The sequence below is a fragment of the Rhinopithecus roxellana genome, chromosome 7 (assembly GCF_007565055.1).
Source record: "Rhinopithecus roxellana isolate Shanxi Qingling chromosome 7, ASM756505v1, whole genome shotgun sequence".
NCBI classification, from domain to species: Eukaryota; Metazoa; Chordata; class Mammalia; order Primates; family Cercopithecidae; genus Rhinopithecus; species Rhinopithecus roxellana.
Genome location: NC_044555.1, coordinates 89693362 through 89701236, shown reverse-complemented (window position 1 = coordinate 89701236; position 7875 = coordinate 89693362).

The following is a 7875-nucleotide window of genomic DNA, read 5'->3' as shown; positions in this document are numbered from 1 at the left end:
ACACAAGCCCCCACAAGCGGAATCTAGCCTATGTGCTTGTGAATGGCTTGCATTTTATACTTCTAATAAGCTTTCTAAAAGTCACTTAACATTTTAAAAAATTATGTTTGACAAATCATAATTGTATACATTCGTGGGATGCAATGTGATATTTTGAAATATGTATCCAATGTGGGATGATTACATCACATTAGTTAACTTATCCATCGCCTTGTTTACCTATGACTTTTATGGTGAGACATTTCAAATTTACTCTTATTCATTTTGAAATACACATTATTATTGACTGTAAAATTTACCCCGCTGCTTACCAGAGGCTGGGCAGTAGGGAAGGCAGGGAGAGAGGGAAGGAATGGGGAGTTAGTTGTTGGTCAAAGGTTACCAAGTTCCAGATAGACAGGAATAAGTTTCAAGATCTAATATACATTTACTAATTTTTTTTCTCGAAGTGATTTGTGTGAACAGTGTCATGATCTGCACTACCTGCAGCTCTTTTAAGTGCTGGAAAAACTTAGAGAGGATAGGTCTAACCATTTATTTTCCTCCAGCAGGCAAGGGTGAACGGCAGTTTTTGGTGACCTAATTTATTGTTTCAAAGGTAGCTTTTTTTTTTTTTTTTTTAATTTAAATGAAGACTTGAAAAGTTACCAGAAAACTCTCCCAGCAGTGTTGTTTCTTCTTCTGACAATTGCCCCATCACCCAATCCCTGGCCTTTTCCCTGCCCTTCCCACCCATCTCCCCGCCATGGGCACCCTCCGCAACCTGCTGTGTGCGCCTGCGCTGTCTTCCCTCTGTGACCTGCTGTGTGCGCCTGCGCACTGGGGGCAGGCCCAGGCCACCGAGCGTCCACCAACTGGACTAAGACCCCCTTGTGTCGTCACCTGCGACTGATCTCCTGCACTCCCACACTCAGCACTGTTTTAGACCCCCGTTCATCCTTCCGGGCCCATCTTGTACACAGAACTTCACAGGTGACTGGCCTCGCACCCTTGCCTGTGACAGGCCTCCAGCCTTCGCGCCTTTGCCTGTGACAAGCCTCGAGCCCTTGCTGGTGACAGGACCCACGCCCTTGCCCATGACTGGCCTCACACACTTGCCGGTGACAGGCCTCGAGCCTTCGCACCCTTGCCCGTGACTGGCCTCGCGCCCTCAGCACTGTTTTAGGCCTTCTCATCCTTCACACCTATTTCTTCCACAAAGCTTCGCCCATGGCTGTCTTCCCACCATTGAAGGGCCAACGACCCTCGCCACCAGCACTTGTTAGACATCCTTCCACGCCCATCTCTCCCAAAAAGCCTCCTCATCCCACGCCACCCCCTGCCCCTCAAAAGGGAAACTAACATTTCTGCCTCTGAATAGCTTGCGTTTTATCTCTGTAACAGACATTTCTTATTATTTTCCTTGCAGTGATCTTTGTGAACAGCCATGACTCCTCTCTCGAGTCGGAGCCCTTTTCAGGTCCCCAGAAAACTTGGGGAAGAAAAGTCTAACCTGAAAAGCCATATCCCTAGACCATTTCTTCTCTTCCAGCTGGAAAGGAACTATAGAGCAAACAGGCAATGTTGCAACTCAACCCTGCGTTAGGTGTGTATTTTTTTTTTTTTTTTGAGACAGAGTCTTGCTCTGTCGCACAGGCTGGAGTGCAGTGGCATGATCTCGGCTCACTGCAACCTCCGCCTCCCAGGTTCAAGCAATTCTCCTGCCTCAGCCTCCTGAGTAGCTGGGATTACAGGCCCCCGCGACCACGCCCGGCTAATTGTGATCCGCCCACCTTGGCCTTCCAAAGTGCTGGGATTACAGGCATGAACCTGTATGATCCAAGGGTGCACTCTGTCTTCCTGCAAGTACTTGTTATCTTTCTTTGTAAAATTTTTAAAACTTTTTTGTGGCTACATAGTAGGTATGTGTGTATATATGTGTATATATACACACATATATATATTTGTGGGGTATATGGGATATTTTGATTCAGGCATACAATGTGTAATAATCACATCATGGTAAATGGGGTATCCATCACCTCAAGCATTTATCATTTGTGTTATAAACAATCCAATTATACTCTTTTAGTTATTTTAAGGTATACAATTACATTGTTATTGACTATAGTCACCCTGTTGTGCTATCAAATAGTAGGTCTTATTCATTCTAACTATATTTCTGTACCCACTAACCATCCCCACTTTCCTCCCCAGGACCCCACTACCCTTCCCAGCCTCTAGTAACCATTCTTCTACTCTCTATCTCTATGGGTTCAATTGTTTTAATTTTTAGCTCCCACAATTAAGTGAGAACATGTTACGTTTGTTTTCTGTAAGCACCTGTTATCTTTCTGAATCCTGCAGAAACCTTCCTAAGTTTGTCTTTCCTCTACTAGACTGTGGGCTCTCTGGGGCTGAAATCAACATGTAATTGGTCTTTGTTTCCCAAAGAACCTGGCCCACAGTAAGCAACTGACATTGCAAACACCTGATTTTATAAATAACACCTAATATTCCAAACAGCCTCAGTTTCAAATTGCTTTCACATATTTTATCCTTACTCTTGTGAAATAAGCCTTTGTGGCAGATAGAAAATCTCCCCCTTCCAAGCTCATCCCTTACCCTAGTTTTGCCCATCGTATACTCTGCTTTCTGCTTCCCAGCCCCTGCTTCCTGGAGGTAAAGGATGAAAAAGGTGACGCTAGCCTCCTTCTGCCAAGGGAGGGTGTGTCCTTACCCATAACATTATCTGGCAGCTCTTCACTTTCTGGTGGCTCATAGATAGGAGGCCTCTGACGAGGTGGCTCTCGCTCCCAGTCTTCTCCTCCCCTGGCCTCCTGTTCCACGTGGAAGGGGAGTGGGACTCGGGGGACCCGGGACTGAGTCCCAGGGATTCGGTTCAGGCCCATGCCCCGTAGTCGGCTTCGGTGATCCATGGTGACTGTTGGACAAACAGCCACAAGCCTCAGTGAATTCTAGGCCCAAAACTGGGCCTCTAAGTTTGGACCTGGGAAAGGAAGCTTGAGGAAAGCGTTATGTCCCTACACCTCTTTGCTCTGGGCTGAATTGAGATGCTCTAGCTGGCAGCAGGGACTGCCCACCAAGTGGGCCCCTGTGGCCCACTGAAGAGAGTGACCAGATCGGCCAGCTCTCAGGCACCTACTGTTCGTCCCTCAGTTCTGCTGGAGCCCCCTGGCAACTGACATTCTGGGTGGCAGTTGCTCTGAATCCTTTCATCCAATGATACTTGTGCAGACATTGTGATGTCACAGTGACATCAACAAGGAAGCTTGAGGTGGGGGCCCTGCCCTCAAGATACTTATCATCCAGCTGGAGTCAGTAGCCCATATTAATAATACAAAACCATCAGAGACAGGGGGAAGGTTCCAAATCCAGGATGCAACTCATAAACACTTGGGGAGCTTAAAAACATTCTGGCTGGGTGCAGTGGCTCACACCTGTAATCTCAACATTTTGGGAGGCCAAGAAAGGCGAATCACCAGAGGTCAGGAGTTCAAGACCAGCCTGGTCAACATGGTGAAACCCGGTCTCTACTAAAAATACGAAAATTAGCCGGACATGGTGGTGCACACCAGTAATCCCAGCTATTCAGGAGGTTGAGGCAGGAGAATTGCTGGAACCTGGAAGGCGGAGATTGCAGTGAGCCGAGATTGTGCCACTGCACTCCAGCCTGGGCAACAGAGTGAGACTCCGTGTCAAACAAACAAACAAAAAAAAACAAAACAAGCAAACAAACAAAACCATTCAAGCGCTGTGATTACAGGTCCAGAAGTAATGTTTCTTTCGTTTATTTATTTCGTTTCTTTCTTTCTTTTTTTTTTTTTTTTTGAGACAGAGTCTTGCTCTGTTGCCCAGGCTGGAGTGTAGTGGTGCGATCTCAGCTTGCTGCAACCTGCGCCTCCCGGGTTCGAGTAATTTTCATACCTCAGTCTCCTGAGTAGCTGGGATTACAGGTGCGCACCACAATGCCTGGCTAATTTTTTTGTATTTTTTTAGTAGAGATGGGATTTCACTGTGCTGGCCAGGTTGGTCTCGAACTCCTGATCTTGTGATCTGCCTGCCTCGGCCTCCCAAAGTGCTGGGATTACAGGCATGAGCCACCAACTGATGTTTCAATAGGTTTTCTGGGAGGCCCCAACCATTTTTGGTTTCACAAATGGGCACAAATAGGTTTCACAAATGGGCAAATTAAGTACCACCACTGATGGTAGTTAAAAGCACAGGTTGTGGAGTCAGTTGTTTTTAAATTCAAATCGGAGCTCTGCCATCTATTGGCCTTGTGGCCTTGGTAAGTTTATTCAACCTCTCTGAGCCTCAGTGTGTTCATCTGTACATGGAAGACAATAATAGTTTCCCCGTGTTGTGAAACTGAAATGATAGGGTAAACGTTAAGCCTGACTTTGAATGTGGGCCAGACTTAGGTACTCACTTCTGATGAATATGGCAGAAGTAATGCTTTGTTACTTCTGAGGCTGTGTCATAAAAAGATAGTTTCTGTCTGTCTTGTGCTTAGATTACTCATTCTAGGGGAAGACTTTCTGGCCAATTTTTAAATTGAGACAAAATTCACAAAACATGGTTTTTTCATTTTTAAGAATAAAATATACAGTGGTTGTTAGTATAGTCACAATGTTGTGCTTTGTGTTCAACACTATTTGATTCCAGAACACTTAAGAGAAGCCTCATACCTATTAATCACTCTCAATTTCCCCCTTCCTCCTATCCAACAAGCAACATCCCCCCATACAACAGCTAATTTACTTTTTCTCTCTCTAGATTTGCTTATTCTGGACATTTTATTTAAATGGAATCATTTGTGTCTTGCTTCTTTTACTTAAGCATAATGTTTTCAAGATTCATCCAAGTTGTATCATGTGTTAGTACTTCAATCCTTTTTTATTGTGGTAAAATATACATAACGTACAATTTACCATTTTAACCATTTTTAAGTGTGCAGTTCAGTGACATAAAGTACATCCACATTGTTGTGCACTCATCACCACATCCTCCAGAATTTTTTCATCTCCGAAACTGAAACTGTAACCAATTAACTATAAATCTCTATCTCCCTTTCCCCCATGCCCTGGAAACCAATATTCTACTTTTTGTCTCTATGAATTTGAATACTTCTAGATACCTCATATAAGTAAGATCAAACAATATTTGTCCTTTTGTGCCTAACTTCTTTTACTTAAGCTTAACGTTTTCAAAGTTTATCCAAGTTGTAGTGTGTATTGGTACTTCATTCCTTTTTATGGCTTAATAATATTCCATTGTTGATATACCAGTTTTGTTTATCCATTGATAAATTGATGGATATTTGTGTTGTTTACACTTTTGGGCTATTTTGAACAATGATGCTGTGAACATTCTCATACAAGTTTTTGTGTTAACATACATTTTTAGTTCTGTTGGGTATATACCTAGAGTGGAATTGTTGGACCATATGGTAACTCTATGTTTAACTTTTGAGTACCTGCCAAAGTGTTTTCCACAGCAGCTGCACCATTTTTCATTCACACCAGCAATGTTTGAGGGTTCCAATTTCTCTACAGCCTCTTCAACACTTGTTATTGCCCATTTTTTTCTTTTTTGGTTATAGTCATCCTAATGGTGTGAGATTGTATCTCATTGTGGTTTTGATTTGCATTTCCCAAATGACTAATGATGTTGAGCATCTTTTTATATGTTCTTTGGCCATTTGTGTATCATCTTTGGAGAAATGTCCACTTAAATCTTTTGCCTATGTAATAATTGGGTTGTTTTCTTTTTGTTGTTGAGTTATACAAATTCTTTTTATATTCTGGATACTAAACCCTTATCAGATGTATGATTTACAAATATTTTCTCCTATTCTGTGGATTGTCTTTTAACTTCCTTGCTAGGGTCTTTGATGTAAAAAAGTTTAATTTTGATGAAGTACAAGTTATCTCTATTTTTTGGTTGCTTGTATGTTTGGTGCCATTTTTAAGAAGCCATTGGTTAATCCAAGGTCATGAAGATAAACACCTGCTTTTTTCTTCTAAGAGTTTTATAGTTATAGTTTTTATATTTAGGTATTTGGTCCATTTGAGTTAATTTTGTGTAACATGTGAGGTAGGGATCAGGAATAGTTTTTGAGCACTTACTATGTGCCAGACACTGTCACTGGGAGGCAGCAGTAACAAAATAGACATGTTCCTGCTATTATCAAGCTAAAATTCCACTGATGCTCACAAATATTAGTCAATGGTCACATAAATGTTCATATGGAAACTTGATTTCATCACACACTGTTTCTGATCGACAGTGGGGGCCCAGAAAGTACCAGGTTTGTGGGAGAAGGGCATACCCTTGCATGGTTGGCAAAGTTGCAATATAGCCTTGGGGCTTGGTGATATGGAGGAAATCCTTGTCTGACACAGTCATGGGGACATTTGCAGGCTCCTTGAGGGACCTCAGAGTACGTGACCCTGCCACATCCAGTGTCTTTCCTCTGGCCACTTAGGCTTCCCCTCAGTCCCTAGGCCTTTTGTAGCCCATCCCTGTGTTGGAGTCCTTCCGCTCCAGTGGGTGGCCCATTTAGCTTTTTTCCTTTTTTTTTTTTTTTTTTTTTTTTGAGACGGAGTCTTGCTCTGTCACCCAGGCTGGAGTGCAGTGGCCTGATCTCAGCTCACTGCAAGCTCCGCCTCCCGGGTTTACACCATTCTCCTGCCTCAGCCTCCGAAGTAGCTGGGACTACAGGCGCCCGCCACCTCGCCCGGCTCGTTTTTTGTATTTTTTAGTAGACACGGGTTTTCACCGGGTTAGCCAGGATGGTCTCGATCTCCTGACCTCGTGATCCGCCCGTCTCGGCCTCCCAAAGTGCTGGGATTACAGGCTTGAGCCACCGCGCCCGGCCGAGCATCCCATTTTTTATTGTTCCTTCTGCCAGGAGCTGCTCTAGCCCCAGCCTCTAGACTTTACTTGTATGAGTCAAATTATTTCCTGCAGTCCTTAACCTGCAGGAGATATAATCCAAGCTTTCTGAAGTTTTTTGTCATTTGCTTGAGGTAATGGGGAAACAATATTTGTTCCTCTCTCATTCTAGGAGAAGTCATCCACCAGGTTGTGATGGATACAAACAGCCTTTGGAGAGGCCCATGTGGGAAGAAACAGACCTCTCACTACCAGCACCACCTTGCCAGCCTTGTGACTGTATCTCCTTGAAGGTAGATCTTTCACCTGCAGTCAATTTTGATGTTGCAGCCCCAGCCGACATCTTGACTACAGCCTCACAAGATGCACTGGGCCAGAACCTCCCAGCTCCGCCATTCCAGAATTCGTGATCCACACAAACCGTGAGTTTGAGAAATGTTTGTTATGGTTTAATTTTGCAGTTTTGGGGAAATATAATTAATATACAAAAACTTTGCTATTTTAAAGTGTATAGTTCAGTGATTTTTAGTTTTTTCATTGTTATTTGACAATTACCACGGTCTCATTCCAGAACATTTCTATTTACCCCAAAATGATACCCCATACCTTTTAGCAGTTACTCTCAGTTGGATGGATATAGTAACTCTTTTTGCCTTTCCCGTCTTCATCTCCTTTCCCCTTGACCACCAGTCTTTTTTTTTTTTTCTTTTTTTGAGACAGGGTCTCGATCTATCACACAGGCTGGAGTGCAGTGGCACAGTCACTGTTCACTGCAATCTCCACCTCCCAGGCTCAGGTGATCCTCCTGCCTCAGCCTCCCAAGTAGTTGGGATTACAGATATGTGCCATCACACCTGGCTAATTTTTGTATTTTTAGTAGAGATGGGGTTTTACCATATTGGCCAGGCTGGTCTTAAACTCCTGACCTTAAGTGATTCACCCACCTTGGCCTCCCAAAGTACTGGGATTACAGGT